Genomic DNA, 15442 nt, shown 5'->3' with positions numbered 1-15442 from the left:
TCTGGCACTGGCCTCACTCTGCTCTCACTGGAATCGCTGAGATTTATCACTGGCTTGCATTAAGATTGGTCATAAGAAACAACTGTCTTTGCTGCCCTAAGCTGTCACTCTTCAGAGATACTCTGCTTTGTGTTGCTGCCATTTCTAACCTGTTTTCTGTTGGAAAATGAATAAGAAAATGCATATCTCCATCTACAGTTAAATGTCATTGCTAAGCAAACCTTTCGTCCTTTGCTGAAGTTGCTTATCTCTAAAGTTATTTATTTAACTCTGTAACTTTATTGTTTATCTCTGTGGAACACATTGGGATAAGCTGGTATACCAAATGTTAGAGAAAATACAAGTATATTGGATTCTGTGGCACCTGGAGGACACACGGCTGTCAGTCAGTTGTCAACCCAGAATCTGAGCAGGGTTTTCCATTATAAATTCAGATTATTCTTCTCAATGTTTTGATTTTAAAAGCCACACATAGCGTCAAACTCTGATGCATTTCCTGGGAGTCTAAATGTGATTCTCCTTTGATGCTTTAAGCCAAGTTTAGTTACGTTACTAAACACAATTGTTTCTAATAATTTCCCAAAATTTGAAAAGTTTTGTCAGGTAAATTACTGGTATACAATGTGCTGTCACTCTGAAGTCCCCACCCATTGCTGTAATTTTGCACTGTTACAGCCCAGGGGAAAGGTAAGAGTCAACCAAGTCCATAAATGACACACAAAGGCAGCCTCACTCGGTGCACAGATCTGATACATTAGTCTGAAAACTACATCAAATTCACCGACACTTGAAAAACACCAGACTAACTTCTGAAATGTAGCTTTTCCTATGTGGATTATCTATTTGAAGAAAAATAAACTCAGCTTGAGCTGGAAACCAGCATAAGAGCCTGGTAAGTCTCCAGAGCCTGTAAGTGCTTTAATTTCAGCCACTGGTACAAAAAGGGCAGAGGCAAGAGAACACAGAAGAGGGCACGTAGAGGTCTGGCAGAGCATCAGGGAGGATGTAAGGGTGAACGGATACCTGCAAGCAGCTTATGAGCACCATAAGGGCTGGCTGAGTGCACTGAAGAGCCAAGAAGAAGCCAGAGCAGATCTGAGGCTGCAGGAAGATGCCACAGCTTTCTAGGAGAAGTGTCAGGAGTTTGGAGAAAGTTGATGCAAGTTTTTTAACTTGGATCATAAGGAAGTTTTTAACAAGGACCATAAGGATCCTTTTAACAAGGATCATAAGGAACCGGGAGCGCTTGCAAGCCCCAGAAGTTGGCCTTTTGGTACACAGCCACCAACACATTTGCAATTGCAAGTCAAGACTCCCTTAATGTCTTCTCCCCTTTCCAAGCACACACACTGCTCCAGTCTATGCTTTCTGCACCAGACTATCTAGTCTTACATGCTGAACTACAGAAAACCATCAATAACGAGTGCAAAGCAATGCCCAATCCAGCACTGACGCAGAAGGCATCCCTGCCACAGACTCCAGGTGAGAAAGATCTGGAGTACACCCACGTAAACACCTCCTGCTGTCGGCTCTCTCAGAGAGAAGGTTAGATGGACTTTTCCAACAAGTCACCAAACTATCTGGAATACTCTCATCCAGCCATAAAATAAGGCAGTGTCACACTGCTTCAGTCGGTAAAGGCTGGCTTCCTTGGCACGCTGTAAATCCTAATGAATGGAGCAGAAATACAGCACCCGGCAGGCTGCAGGGCAGAGCCAGCCTGAAGAGCAAGTATCTGCACTGCCTTCAATCTCATTAGGTGCTCAGTAGTCTCAGAGCAATCTTTCGATTTGTGCTGAAAACCAAAGCAGCTAAAAGTAGACTATCAAATGTAAGGGAGTTAGAATAACCTTGTTATGAAATATACTGAATTCTCTTCAGAGACAGCTCAAGACTGCTGACTCCGTTTTACGTCCATGATTATTAGACCCCAGCCAGAAATATGTCACCAAGCCCAGGTAGAGCTTGGCATGAGGTGAAAAGACTCATTTAGCCACCATCGGCAAAGAAACCATACAATGCACCTGAACCCCATCTAAATCTAGACGTGACCAAAGTATAATAATGAAATACAGATGAAAACTATTCATAACAAGGCAGCATTTGAGACAGAAATTGGCCTTATCGCTGATAAAAATTTTCATCTTCTACAGAGGCATATTGACATAGGGAGTTAGCAGTGCTTACAAGTTAAGTGCCTGTGCCATCAGGTGGTTGGATCCCCTCTCTTCCATCCACAGTTCATCATGCCAGAAAGTAATTATGTTCAATCAAATTCTCTTTGGAAATATGATCCCATAGAAATCATGCACAAGAGTTTAGTGTGCTTTGCCTCTTTTTAAAGTCCTTCTAAAACCCCAAATAATAATATCATCAAAACCGTACTGCAGTTCTGCATATATTTAAGACAAATTCATCTCAAGGGTAAATTTTTTTCAGTCCACTCACCCTGAAACAATTGGATACTGCAAAAAAGCCTACAGCTATCTGTCTGCATAGCACTGCAAACACTTTGAACACCACTAAAATAAAGTTCATTGACCTGAATTTATCTCTGGTTTAACTTCACTGACTTCAGTGGGCTTTTGCCAGTGATAAATTTGCCCACTGGGTTCTGGGACATGAACCGACTATGAAATCACAGCTTGTAGAAATGTCAATGAACAGGTTTGGATGCAGGCAAGCCTCTGCATCAAGAAACTCTCCTCATTACATATCTGCAAACCTTTGGCAGCTTGCAAAATGCTGCTCTTAGAAACATTTTGAAGATCTATAAATAGACTGCTCAGCCCATGATAAATTACGATCTGCAAAGGCTGCAAGACTAGAAATGTCTATAGCTCTGGGGTTTCAGTGGGGGCTTTCAGGACTTCTCTGACTAGAGACAAATTTTCAGACTTCAAGTTTTTGCGTGTGTGTGTGCGTGTCTATACGTGCACGTTAGAGTCACCTCTGGGTTCTTCCCATTTCTGTCGAAAAGTAGCATTTTTACAAGTCACAAACTGACACCATTCCAAGAAACTGAAATCCTCTGTGAAATTCCCAATAAAAAAAATAAAATAGAGAAAGGCCCAAGTTCATATAGCCTCATGTCCCTGAAGCTTCTAAGTTTCAGAAACCACATGGTTTCAGACATCCCTTAACTGTCTCTCACAAGCAAATTCAGAAATCTTGATGCAACCTCCTGAACTCTTGAGCCAACCTGAAGTTACAGCCATGTGCTCTGCTATTCTGGAACAGCTACTGAAAGGGCTGAATTTCACCAGCTCTGACCTGCATTCAGAGTAGAAATAGTTACATAGTCCTACTAACTCATCTGTTCTTCTCAAGAAAAGCATTACTGCTCTGATTGCTCACTAAGTTGGAAGAATGGCATAGGAAAATAGCACATGCACATCACAAAAAATATGAAGCAGTAAGTAGAGGGGGAAAAAACGTACTATCAAATTCTCAGCTGGTGAAAGTCAGCCTGGAGTTTTTTAAGTTAATGACTACAGAGCAATTTTTATCTTTTTAGATCCATATCACATTGTGGTTTTGCACCCAGTCCAACAAAGAGATGTGACAACCACTATCCAGCGATAACCATTTTGGTTATTGTGGCCATTACAATTACACACAGGCAATTATCCCAGTGCCAGAGACTGATGGGAAGTATGCTTCCCCCTTTCTATTCACTATGGAAGGACAACTGAAAGTAGTTGAAGTATATATTAATGGCTCTTCAAATAATATACTTGATTACATCTACTGCAGAATATTTTCCTTCATGTTTTTGTAATGAATCTGACCATGAAAAACAAATTTATGCCTACAGTTTGTATCATTATAAACTCAAATCATTTGATGTGGAAAACCTACAGTTTAATTGCTTGATTTAGATTTGGCTGGTAAAATGCGTACTGAAACATTACTCTTTTAATTATGTTAATTTATAACTGAAAAGCTAAATTTACAAAGGCAATAACATTAATTATTTACTTGCCCATTAAAGCTGAATATTTATTACCAAGCTAATTGGCTTCATAAGTCTGCCAAAAAAATTAAAAACGAGTTTATGAACTGATTTATACAGGAATCTGTATACAGATTTATACAGGAATCTGTAAAGGAATACCTGCTGTATCTCTCAGCAGGTTGTGTGTGTTTAATGGATTGCTCTGATACACAAGTACATTTCTTTCATTTATAGTCTGTTACATGTAGTATTTTCAAAATACTTTCTTTTTTTCCCTTGATAAATATGCCAGTTGTGACTCAGAGCTAGCTCCTTTACTGTTCTGTACCCAAAATCCTTTATGCGGTGTGATGGACTTTCACTGGTCTGTAATAATTTATGAAGACTGCATCTCGCCTGGTCGTTTAAATGCTCACTGAATGTAGGACTACACTGGGTTAAATCAACCAAAAAGGGAAATGCAGTAGCTCAAAATAATCCAGCTCACAGCCAGAATAGCAGGGCTGTTAAGAAACAACACCTAGTAATGAGGAGTCTCCATCCTCGATCATATTTTAGCTTCATTTCCATGTGCAAGATAACTAGTATGTTCAATATTTATTTATGTATGCATCCTCAAAATAATACAATTAAATTACTAATGCTTACAGAACACTTTGAGTGTTACCCTAATGTATGATGAAAGGCTAATTTTGATTGCTGTCTAGATGGAAATTCTAATGCTATTTGGCAATGTCTTTCAACTCAGGCACAAAGCAGATACCTTCTCTTCCCGCTTATGTTCCTTAAATATGTGACTTTCCCAGAGGGTGATTGGATTACTAAAAAGCTGCAGCGGCACGGCCATCAGCGTGAGGCAGAGCGGACTGCTGTGATCTTCATTTTTGCTCACGCTTCTGTGAAAGTTCTCTCTGACTGAGGTCTACCAATAATTGGTCTGCAGAGTGCAGAAGATAAACTGAATAAAAGAGCCAATCCTGAGACAGCGCTCACGGAGACAGGAACTAGCATGTTCGGTATTTATTTATGCAGGTGTCCTTGAAACAGGATGATTAGGTATAAATTAAAGTCTAAACTTCCAACCTTGGTGTAATTGTATTGCAAAGGAAGGACAGAAGTGTCCAAGAAAGAGAGGCAATAGGTCAGAGGATTCAGCACCTCATCTTACGTGAGAAGGAATGGGTCGAATCGCAGTTTAAAACTTTGCTGCCCTTAACTTCTTCCTGCAACAACTCTGCTGCCGTCTGCAGCCCAGCAGCAGAGCCAGCAACGAGGAACACGTGAACCTCTGTCTTGGGGAAAAATCATCTGGCTTCAACTATCAATACCTCACACTGCCTGAGAGGCTGGATTCAGGACACAGAGTTGATTTTTTGATGAAAAAACTGATAAAGGAAAAAAAAAAAACCACCAACCCAAATTCTAATTGAAAATCTGGGGTTTCTGCATCCATGTATTAGCTCCCCTAACAATAAAACAGACCTGAGCCAGGATCACAAGTTCATCCAGCGTCTGCCTTTTCTAAAATTATGCAGGACATCGATCCTTATGCCAACAGAGCAGATATGCTCGTATCTCTCACTGCCGATGTTTTCTAAATACGAAAGAAATACAGCTCAGCATAACACTGCACTGCATGGGTACCAGACACAGAACGGGCAAGAGCCAGAAGAATTTGTTAACACCCAAATGCAACCTGTGATGTTGAAGACACACATTTTTGACAGTTTAATTCAATGCCCCCAAAAATGACAAGGGGTGGTATTTCAGGTGAGTACGTTAAATCAGGATGAAACTAGAGCTATTCCATATACACATCCAAACCAGCCCGGGGGCTGCATGGCAGGTTGCTGCAGGCAGCCCCGCGCCTACAAGCCAGACACGATGCGGGTGAAGGCTGTCTTATCCTCAGTCTCCATGTGCAGATTTCCACATGGACACTTGCACAGAGTTGCTCTTTATCCTCTTGCAAGAGCAGGTACTTTGCATCCTTTCTAGTAAGACCTGATCAAAAGGTTGCTGTCATCACTGCAGGACTCCCCATTAATTTTTGGATTTAAATCAGCATTGCAGAGTTTGTCCTACCACCTATTGTGCTCATGGCTACATCAAACTTACACACATTAAATAGTCATGGAAGCAACCATATGTCTTGCTTTGCGTTATCACATATCTAGGAGTTTGGTGCAACCCACATCTCCGTGGACTTTTACTGATAGCCGGAACAGACCAGAAAGCGATCTATGTGGTGACATTCACTGAGATACAATGACGCCACTTTTAAAGCTTTGCCTCAGAAATGTTTGACTTGTCTAAATTACATCCGCAGCTTCTTCCTACCAAGAAAGCACAGCCCAAGGAGATAAAAGCAAGGAATCACTAAGTTGGGCAGATGAGGAAATTCTTCTACCTGTAAAAATTTGTTACTTAAAAAAAATATATATATATAATTAGACCAAAAGTCAAATTCTCAGAAATATTAATTATTCAGAAAGCTATTATGAGTTAAAGTCAATACAAAACCCATTTGTATTTTTTGGAAACTCTATTAACTATAACGTAAGATATATTTCTTAGAAAAAAGTTATTTCAAACTAAACCCCAAGCCCTTTGTTTAAAAAAAAAAAAAAAAAAAAATCAAACAAAACTCTATAGAAGAAACTAATTTAAACAAACACCACAAGTCTTGTGCTGTTTTGGTTTCAGCCCAGTGTTTGCTGAACCTAGCCTCTCCCTCACTATTATTAACGTATTAATGGTTTGGCACTGACCAGTGCCAACACATCAGACTGCAAAATCCAGATCCGGTCTGGCATGAAGCAGCAAACCTCACAGATAAAGACCTGGTACGAGGCAGTCCTGGTAAACAAGGATAATACTGCCTGACAGACAACTAGCAGAAGAGAGGATGGCAAACAGAAGATAATTGTCAGGCATGTGGTATTTTTAGCAACAATCAACCAAAATGCCTTGGACATCAATTTCAAGCCACTTAATCCTCTTAATGATATGCTATGGCATTTGTTTATGATTAGGGTTTCACTTTGTTTTCTACAGAAGACTCCCCTAAGACTTTTGCATTCAATGTGCTTTGTAAATAGTTCTGTGAATACACTGAGTATTAGGTCAAAGTTTAGTTATCACAGTGCTAAATTATTCCAGCTGGGTCCTTATTAATTCTCCTAATTTTACTATCATTCACTATCATTACAACAACGCAGCACCCTATGGATACATTTATTACAGAGCATAAATCCAGTGTTTATATAAGATACCAGAATGCCTACTCTGCAATCTTTATACAAAAGCCCAAAGCATGTTTAAAAAGAATTGTCTTTAAGACAACTTTTTAAAGGCTAACCTCTAGATTCCCATCCTCTGCCCACCTATTACATTTCTGTATGATGTTAGGTAAGTTTTCTGTACGTGATACTCCCCTGCAGTACAGGGTATTGCCCAAGGCAAAACTCTTTCGTAGTAAATACTCTGGGGAAAGGGATGGTGGAGAGAGCGCAAAGAAGAAGAGTATACTGCTGTACACAGCAATTTCCATTAAGATAAAGCATTCATAAAAATAGACATTTAAAAATATCTTAATGCATATTCCCCTCCCCCTTCAGAGAATTTATACTATTGCATGTAGATTTTTTTCTAACACAAGCATATGTTTGATTGGGTCTCGATTCAGAAAAGCAATTCATTCAGGGAAGAGCTTTTAGCACCTGCTTAAAACCTGTCAGAGAAGAAGTTAAGCAGATGCTTCAGTGTCTTCCTAAATCAGGACTGTAACTGGATTTCTGAGTGCATAAATCCCTCCAAGTCACGCATTTGTGCATACAGATTTTGAAATTTTGGTTCCGTTATCAAGGCAGCTCTCTATCTGTTAGGACACCTTTGAGTCTGGTAACAAGAGGTCATATCTCTGTTTTAAGCAGCTGCTCTGAAAGAGTCCCAGATGTGCCAATGCTGTTCCCTCCAACTTCCCCAGGTTACCTCCCTTCTTCAGTAAAACTGCAGCATTTTCTGAGTTTAGCAGACGACAGACTAATACTAGTGGTACTAGTGCTGGTTTTGTTGCTTCCCTCTAGGGTTGCCTACATCCTTTCTGCACACCATGTCACAGCAACTTCTGTTGGCTGCCCATCAGTTTGAGGGTCCACAGTGACATCCCCTGAGCTCTCCTGAAGCAACGGTCCCTATACAGCAATTCCTTTTTTTGCATGTGTGCAATTGGCTTTTCTTTTTAATGATCAGGGCTCATCTACAGTTGGGAAATGTACTTTCTGGTCCATCATCCAAGCAACTAATGAAAATTATTAAGGCAGATCCTTCTCACACCCCATGGCCAAAATGTCCAAGGACATTTGAGTTAAATATTAATAAACTGCTCTTAAAGATTTTCTTAAAGTCAGGTGTGTAGCCATTAGTAGTTACTGGCCAGTGGGAACATGCACCTCTGCTAAAAGTTTCTACCGATCCACTAATCAGAAAGTTTGAAAGCTACAAGTTTGAGCTCAGCTTTCTCTCAGATATGAGAACACAGTGCTTAAGTAAGTATCAGAATCCCAGCAAAAGACAAAGTGCTTCTGCTTTCCTCTGCTTTGGATAAGTCACCCAATCAGAGAAGGGAATTAGATTAGTTTGGGCTTAATAAAGCATGTTAAATACTATTTGCTGCTCACAGGTGTGTCCAAGTTCAATAATCTGCTCTGTACCTTTTTGGGTATTTACAAACCTCTATTTCCCTTGTACCGTCCTCTGTCATGACAGGTACTATGTTTGCCTTCCTTCGGACTTCTGACGATTGCCCTATCCTCCATAAGCTTCTGAGTGTCATTGTAAATAATTCGGTGGGTACATTTCAGAAAGCCATGCTGAGCCAAATATATCACAGTTATCTAAATACTCCTTATCTTGTTCTTGCCTTTGCTCATAACCCCTTGTTACAGGGAACACCGTTACAGATCTGACACAATTATTAACCTTTCTGTGAAGAGCAGTGCAAAATAATGGCATTTGGTATTTCTGCCTTCTCTGTCTAGTCCATTTATTTGCTTCCCTTTCTTACTGATGGACTTTTGCCTTCCTCTTACTTCCAGTGCTTTTGTAAGTAATTTCATAACCCTTTAGAGCTGTAGCTGATTTTGCCTCTCGGTCCTTCTGATTTTAGCCTATACGGTTACACAACTGGTGGTGTTTTTAGCCACGCGTCTTTTGCTGGTCACGTTTGTACCATTTCACATTAGTGAAAAGCTCCTGGTGTAGCCATGCTAGTTCCTTACGACTTTTTTTTTCCAGCAAGACTGATACTAGGTTCAGATGTACTGACTTCAGAAGTCATATGCCTCCCATATGCACTGCTCCAGCACAGAAGATGTACCCTACTATGCCAACATCTGTCTTCCCACCAAGCAATGCACAGATAGATTGAACAGCACAGGGGGAAGGGCTGAAGAAAAAGCCTCTCAGTTTTTCACTCCTTACCCCTCCTCACCATATGCAGTGAATAGAAGGGACGCCACAAATATCCACATTTCCAGACAATTGCTCACTGTGTGAATAACCAGAGGAGGGCTCCTAGACCCACAGCCCCCGTATCCTCTACACACAGCCAACAACCTACCCCAGACATTGCTGAAGACTAAACTCTTCAGCTACACCAGCTTTAGCTAACTCTAGGCTGAATCTCAAGACCCAATACTAGTTTGGTAGGAGCTTGCCAGCTTCCTCAGTCTCAGTTAAATGTGTTTTCTCAAATCATCACTGCAATCTCCCTCACAAAAGATTTTCAAATTCAACAAAAATAGTCTAAAAATAACTGCTTTCCCTTCTTGGACTGTAGTCACTTAACAGAGCCAAGAACTAGCAATTTATTTCATGTTCAGCTAAACTGATTAAAACGCTGTAAGTTGCATTGATTAGCAAAGCTTTGGCTTTAAATCTTGAATGGAATTCTGGGGAAACACACAGAGATCATTTAATAAAAGAAGTTTGAGAAGTGGACTGTACGTAGAGATATAAAAAAATATACACTGGCATTAGTGCAGTGTGACTGGGTAAATGGTTTCAGTGTGCCCCATTTTTTTATTCTCCAAGCAAGATAATAAAGAAATGGGTCATGAACTGGCAGGACTAAATATCTTCTAGATCACCCCTGGATTTCAGTGGCTAATCTCCCCCTGCCCCACACTTGAGGTAGCCATAAACACTGTGCAAAACCCGGGAGCCACCAGGCATTGACAATCTTGAATTCATCCCTATAAAGGGATACAGATGAAAGACACAGAGCGATGGGACCCTCACCTGGAAGAGCTCACAGAGAGCCTGGTGCTGTCCTGGCAGTGGCAAACAGGGGCACACAGGGGAAAGAAGTAATCAGAGGTCTCATTTCTTTGTTGTGCTGCTCCCCCAAAATTATCTAGTGTTTGTGCAGTAGAGACCCCAAATACCTCAGCTCTATAGCACTGCTTTAATTAACAAGTTTGCACAAAGGCATCTTCAATATGAAAGCGTGGGGTTTTCCCCCTCCCAACATTTTGCATCCCAGCTTAAGTTCCAAACAAGCTCAAACGCTCAATCCCTTTTTTCATTTTAATCCCTCTGCCCAAACCCAGCCTGCTCAGATACTTCAAAAAGAAGCTACGTGACATACCCTGTACCTCTGGCCATCAGCACATGTGTGTCCTAAGCTGTCTTCCTATAGCCCGCTGATCAGCTTTAAGTTATTTTCCTCACTGAGAGCAATACCCTTGTAAAAATGTCCCACAACCAATTCCAATCAAAATGCCACCTGCCCTCCACCTACCCCGTCTTCACAGTTTCTTGAATATTCTGGTGGCATCATTTTTTCTTCAATAATACCTTTTGGATTTTGTACACCTTGGTCACGACCCCTCTTAATCGCTTCTATTCTAATGAATATAAACGTAATTTTCTTAACCTCCCCTCCTAGTTTATAATCCCTGAGGCCCTTTCTCATCCTTGTTAAGACTGTATCCATAATTAGGCTGTCTAAAAAGATCAAAAGGAACGAACAAGAAAGTGCCTACTTAATACAAATTGCTACATGAATAACCAAAATCTCCCCCCGACACACCCTTCCCATTCGAACCCAAGGGCTCGGTGTCGGAGGGCAAGTCGGCTGCTGATTTCTGCACGTGAAGAGGTTTAGCCAGGACAGCCTTTGACGCTGCAGGGTGCATCACTCCTCCCAAGTGCATACTGCAATATTCAGCTTTCTGGTGTTTGTGCTAACTCATTACAGCTACACGTGCATTTATATTCTCCACAGATAACTGAAAATCCACACCTGCCCATGTTATGTATCAAACTGCCCTCCATCTGTCCATACACAGGCACACGTATGAGTTCGTATACATACAGATGGCAGCATTTTCCTTGCATGTATATACAGGTATGCACACACACAGAGGTAGGGACATGTTTAATATTGCTGTTACCAGGGAAAGGCAACACTGACCATAACCACTTTTAATACAGAATTGCAGATGAAGATAACACACCGACCGGCTGTCAGCGCTCGCTGGGGCCAGCATTCATTAGTTGTGCAGATCCTTAAATCCTCCACTGATAAGCACTGTAGAAGCCTCCAAGGGACGAACATAGTCACAAAAATGCCCAGGGCACGGAAGATAAACACCTTGCAGGAGATATCGCTGTGTCCTTACGGATTATGGTATATGATATTTAGAATTTGGAATCTGCCATAGCAGATGAGACAAGCACTCTGTTTAGACCAGAAACCTGAATCAGACAGTAGCAAAAGAAGATGCTTCAGGAAGGGGTTTGAGAAACCCTTGCAAACAGTTATAGAACAACTGAACCACCTGCGCTATTTTCTTCCTCATCTTGGTTGACCGGAGAGTTGTTCCAGAAAAGGAAGAATTTCTCCACCTCTCTCAAGCATCTCCCTTTCAGTCCTTACCATTGTATGTTGAATGGTCTCACTGCTGTGAAACGAGGTCCAGCTTCAGCTCTTGAGCTTTTGTCCCCCAGCCTTGGCGACCCAACAGCTCCTCCCACGCCCACAAAATATGAAATGACAAGCTCATGACCAATCTGCTGCTCTTGTACAAGGTTCCTTGCAAAATTTGCTCACACATTAGTGAATCACTTCCAGTCTGTTTTGCATAAGCAAATTTAAGGTATTTCATTATGGAAATGTACGCCAAAACATCTTCCCACAGAGCTTCATACTGTCGTGGTATGACGCAGTTACATAGGGTTGAGACTGCGGCACGTTTTACAGAACTCAAGGCTGCAATCCGTTTGTAATGGGGCAATGACCTATCCAAGTATAAAAGGTGAAAATGCATTTATTCGTCCTTGGCATGCTTTGTAACTACGTATCTGCTACTCAGCCCGTATAGCCAGTAGTAACAACCTGCAGAAGGAAACGGTACTGAAACTGTAGCTCACGCCAAACTTATGACTCTACTTTTCTCTGCCATTATTATCTATCAGAAGATGGTTACCACGGAAGATTATCTGCATATTTTATCATGCCTACATTTATGCTACAGGAGCAAATCAGCAGCTGAAAATAGCTTTGTACTCCTCCAAGAAATCTCACTGCTTGTACAAGATCTTAAGTTGGTGGTTCTTTATCAGCATCTTATTTATCTAGGCAATTCCTGTGCTGCTGAGCTTCATCATTACTAAGGGTGGGAGACATAAGCTGCTGTTTCATCCGCTGGCCTTTGCAAAGAAAATGCAGCTCCAGTTTTGAAGAGTGAGGACACTCAGCCGCTTGACTGGTTTAGTGCTGTAGGACGCAATGAACATTTACAACACTGCTATCTAGTGCCAAAATATCAACCCATCAGCGTAAACCAGGCCAAGCCTGCAGCTTCGCTCCTCACAGGGAGACCTTCAGCCTCTGAGCAGCACTTGGTACCGGCAGGAGAAGATAAACCAGAAACCATGTTTCCTCAAGCCTTTGACACCCAACACTGGCTTCTTCATCCCTCAAGAAGTCCACTGTCACCAAGCTACTCCTCAGGCTGTTTTCTGCAGCTCTGAGTGCTCTCACCAAGCGGCCTGGCAAGGAAGACAAGAAGCCCCAGGATTCAGAGGCTTTTTGGGGCATGCAGGTCACAACATTGCTCTTCCAAAGCAGCGAGCCTGAAGACCCATCTTGTGCTGCAGCCCTCACAGCTCTCCTGTGAGCCCAGCAGCTCAGCAGCCCCGGTACAGCAAGCAAAGAGCTGTGATTTCCAGGCTGTCTGGTGTGACAGGGACACCCAGGGCTTCTGGTCTCGGCCGGGGCTGGCTGTCAGCTGGGTGACTGGGGCCCGGAGCTGCAGGGCAGGGGAAAACACAGCTCAACCAGGAATCTCCAAGCTTGGGTTCAGCTACGCTTCAAAACCTTAACAAAATGTTTCCATTACATCTGTTTTGTGGTTCTTTCATTTTGATTGATTTTAAAACAGATTTTTCACTTCTCTCAGGAAAGGAACGCTTTTCTCTTTCCCTACACCAGCTAACTGCGAATTTTGACTTTAAATCAACTCTTTGTGGACAATTTTGAATAGCTGCCACATAGCTACTTCTCATTACAATACTCTGGATGAGATTTTCATGTTATTAGGAGCTTAAAATAGTAATGAACTTCATACTTCTTCTCTGGATACGTGTTTGTATGCTAGCGTAAGAGTTCTGCTGGTACGTTGTTACTTTCTACTCTCCTCCTGTAGGTGCAAGCTACAGGACCTCATCCCTACTCCACATCTAGTATCTGGGCAACAGTGGTAATAGAGCTCAGACTACAGAGGACTATTACTAGAGCACATCCACCACTTTTTGGCCTGTAAACTAAGCAAATAATTTCATGAGCTCTCCTCTAGTTCCCGAGCCACAAATAATGGAATAAAACAGTTCACAGAGTTCCTGGCTGAAGCAAGGAAATACCATCCAATAACGACCAACACATGCTCTAATTCTTCCTTTAGGATGTAACTGGTTAAGCAGAGTCTACGTACAGGTGTAACTGGGCAATTACATAACCATGAATATCTATGAATAGTACTAAATTCCAGTTGATAGAAGCAAATTGCAAAGTACAGGCTTGCGAATGCGACACCATCAAAAAAAAAGGGAAGAGCTTCTTTTAGACTTGGCTGCTGGTTAAAAAAAGAAAAAAGAAAAAAATCTTATTTCCTCTTACTGGCGAAGGTGCTGGCTTGACAGCCCTGAAGAGTGATCTATTTATTCAAAGTAATGCTGGCAGTAATGGTACACATTTCTTCCAATGTGCCCAACCCTGTATCTATTTTCAGTTCCATCAGTAAGCTAAAGGTTAAAGCTATTTATTTAAACCCACACCCACATGCCATTTAAATTGACCCAAATTATTGTCTGAGTTGTAACCTCTCTGTATTAAAGTCCCCTCAGGGGCTGCTTCTTCATTTCAGGCACAGAAAATTCCTCCCTCGCAGGATAAAAGTGGGGTAAGGAGCATCTCCAAATAGAAATGAAGGAGGAAACTGGCTAGGAGGAGTTCATCTTCAAATAATGCCTCTTGGTGTTGTGGATACTGCAGAAAACTTCACTTTTATTAGATAAATACCTAGAGAGGTTAGCTCCAGTCAAAGAACATGTTGGTGATAAGAGATCTCATTGTCATTCCCATTTTAAGGATTCCTTAAAAAAAAAAAAAAAAAAAAAGGAAAACTACACATTCTGCCTGCCTTTGTGCCTGCAGCTGGAAGGAAAACCACCAAAACACCCCCAAAACAGAAAAGACAAGGTGGTCCCACGCAATCAGCCTGCTATGGAAATAATCCTTTGCAAACAGTCCTCTCTGTGCCAGAGGAGCAGGAGGACTCAGGAGGAACAGGAGCTTCTTGCAGTCATGCACCAGTTAACACGAGCGAAGTGCCATCCCAGGAGTGAAATTACTCTCTAGGCCGATAAAAGGCAAAGGGAAAGCAGCATCTGGCCTACAATATTTAGCCTTTTCTACACAGTTTAATGCTGTGTGAAGCATGGTAAAAGCAAAGCTTCCTCAGCCCCGGGAAGACAGCTGGCGATGAAACGCAGCGGGGACACCGTATGATGGAAGGCTCCTAATTACAAAATCTCTGTCTTGCCTGTCAGAGCAACTGCACAGCAGCACAGGGTAGCTCAGAGAGGAGCTGGGGAAAATCAAGCAGAGAAGATTTGAAATCCACCTCCAGATGCAAACTTCCCATGCCTTTGAGTACAGCTGGCTCTTGGATCTAGCTCCAGCCCACCAAAAAGATGTGTTCAGCAAGGTCAAGATATCCCCAAAGTTCAGGACTTGTCCAACTTTGGCTTCTGATGGGGACCCAGCCATACACAGAGATACTCAGCGGAGAATTTCAGCACTGATGGACCACAGACACCTAGTCCCATCAGCGTGAGTGATAGATAATCCCTGGACACCAAGATCCACTCACACCAACACAAAGCACAAGGATGGGAAAAAAACCCAGCAACCCA

Source organism: Gavia stellata, chromosome 16, assembly GCF_030936135.1.
Source record: "Gavia stellata isolate bGavSte3 chromosome 16, bGavSte3.hap2, whole genome shotgun sequence".
Lineage (NCBI taxonomy): Eukaryota > Metazoa > Chordata > Aves > Gaviiformes > Gaviidae > Gavia > Gavia stellata.
The sequence above is the reverse complement of the archived record's forward strand: the minus strand, read 5'-3'. Positions refer to the sequence as shown.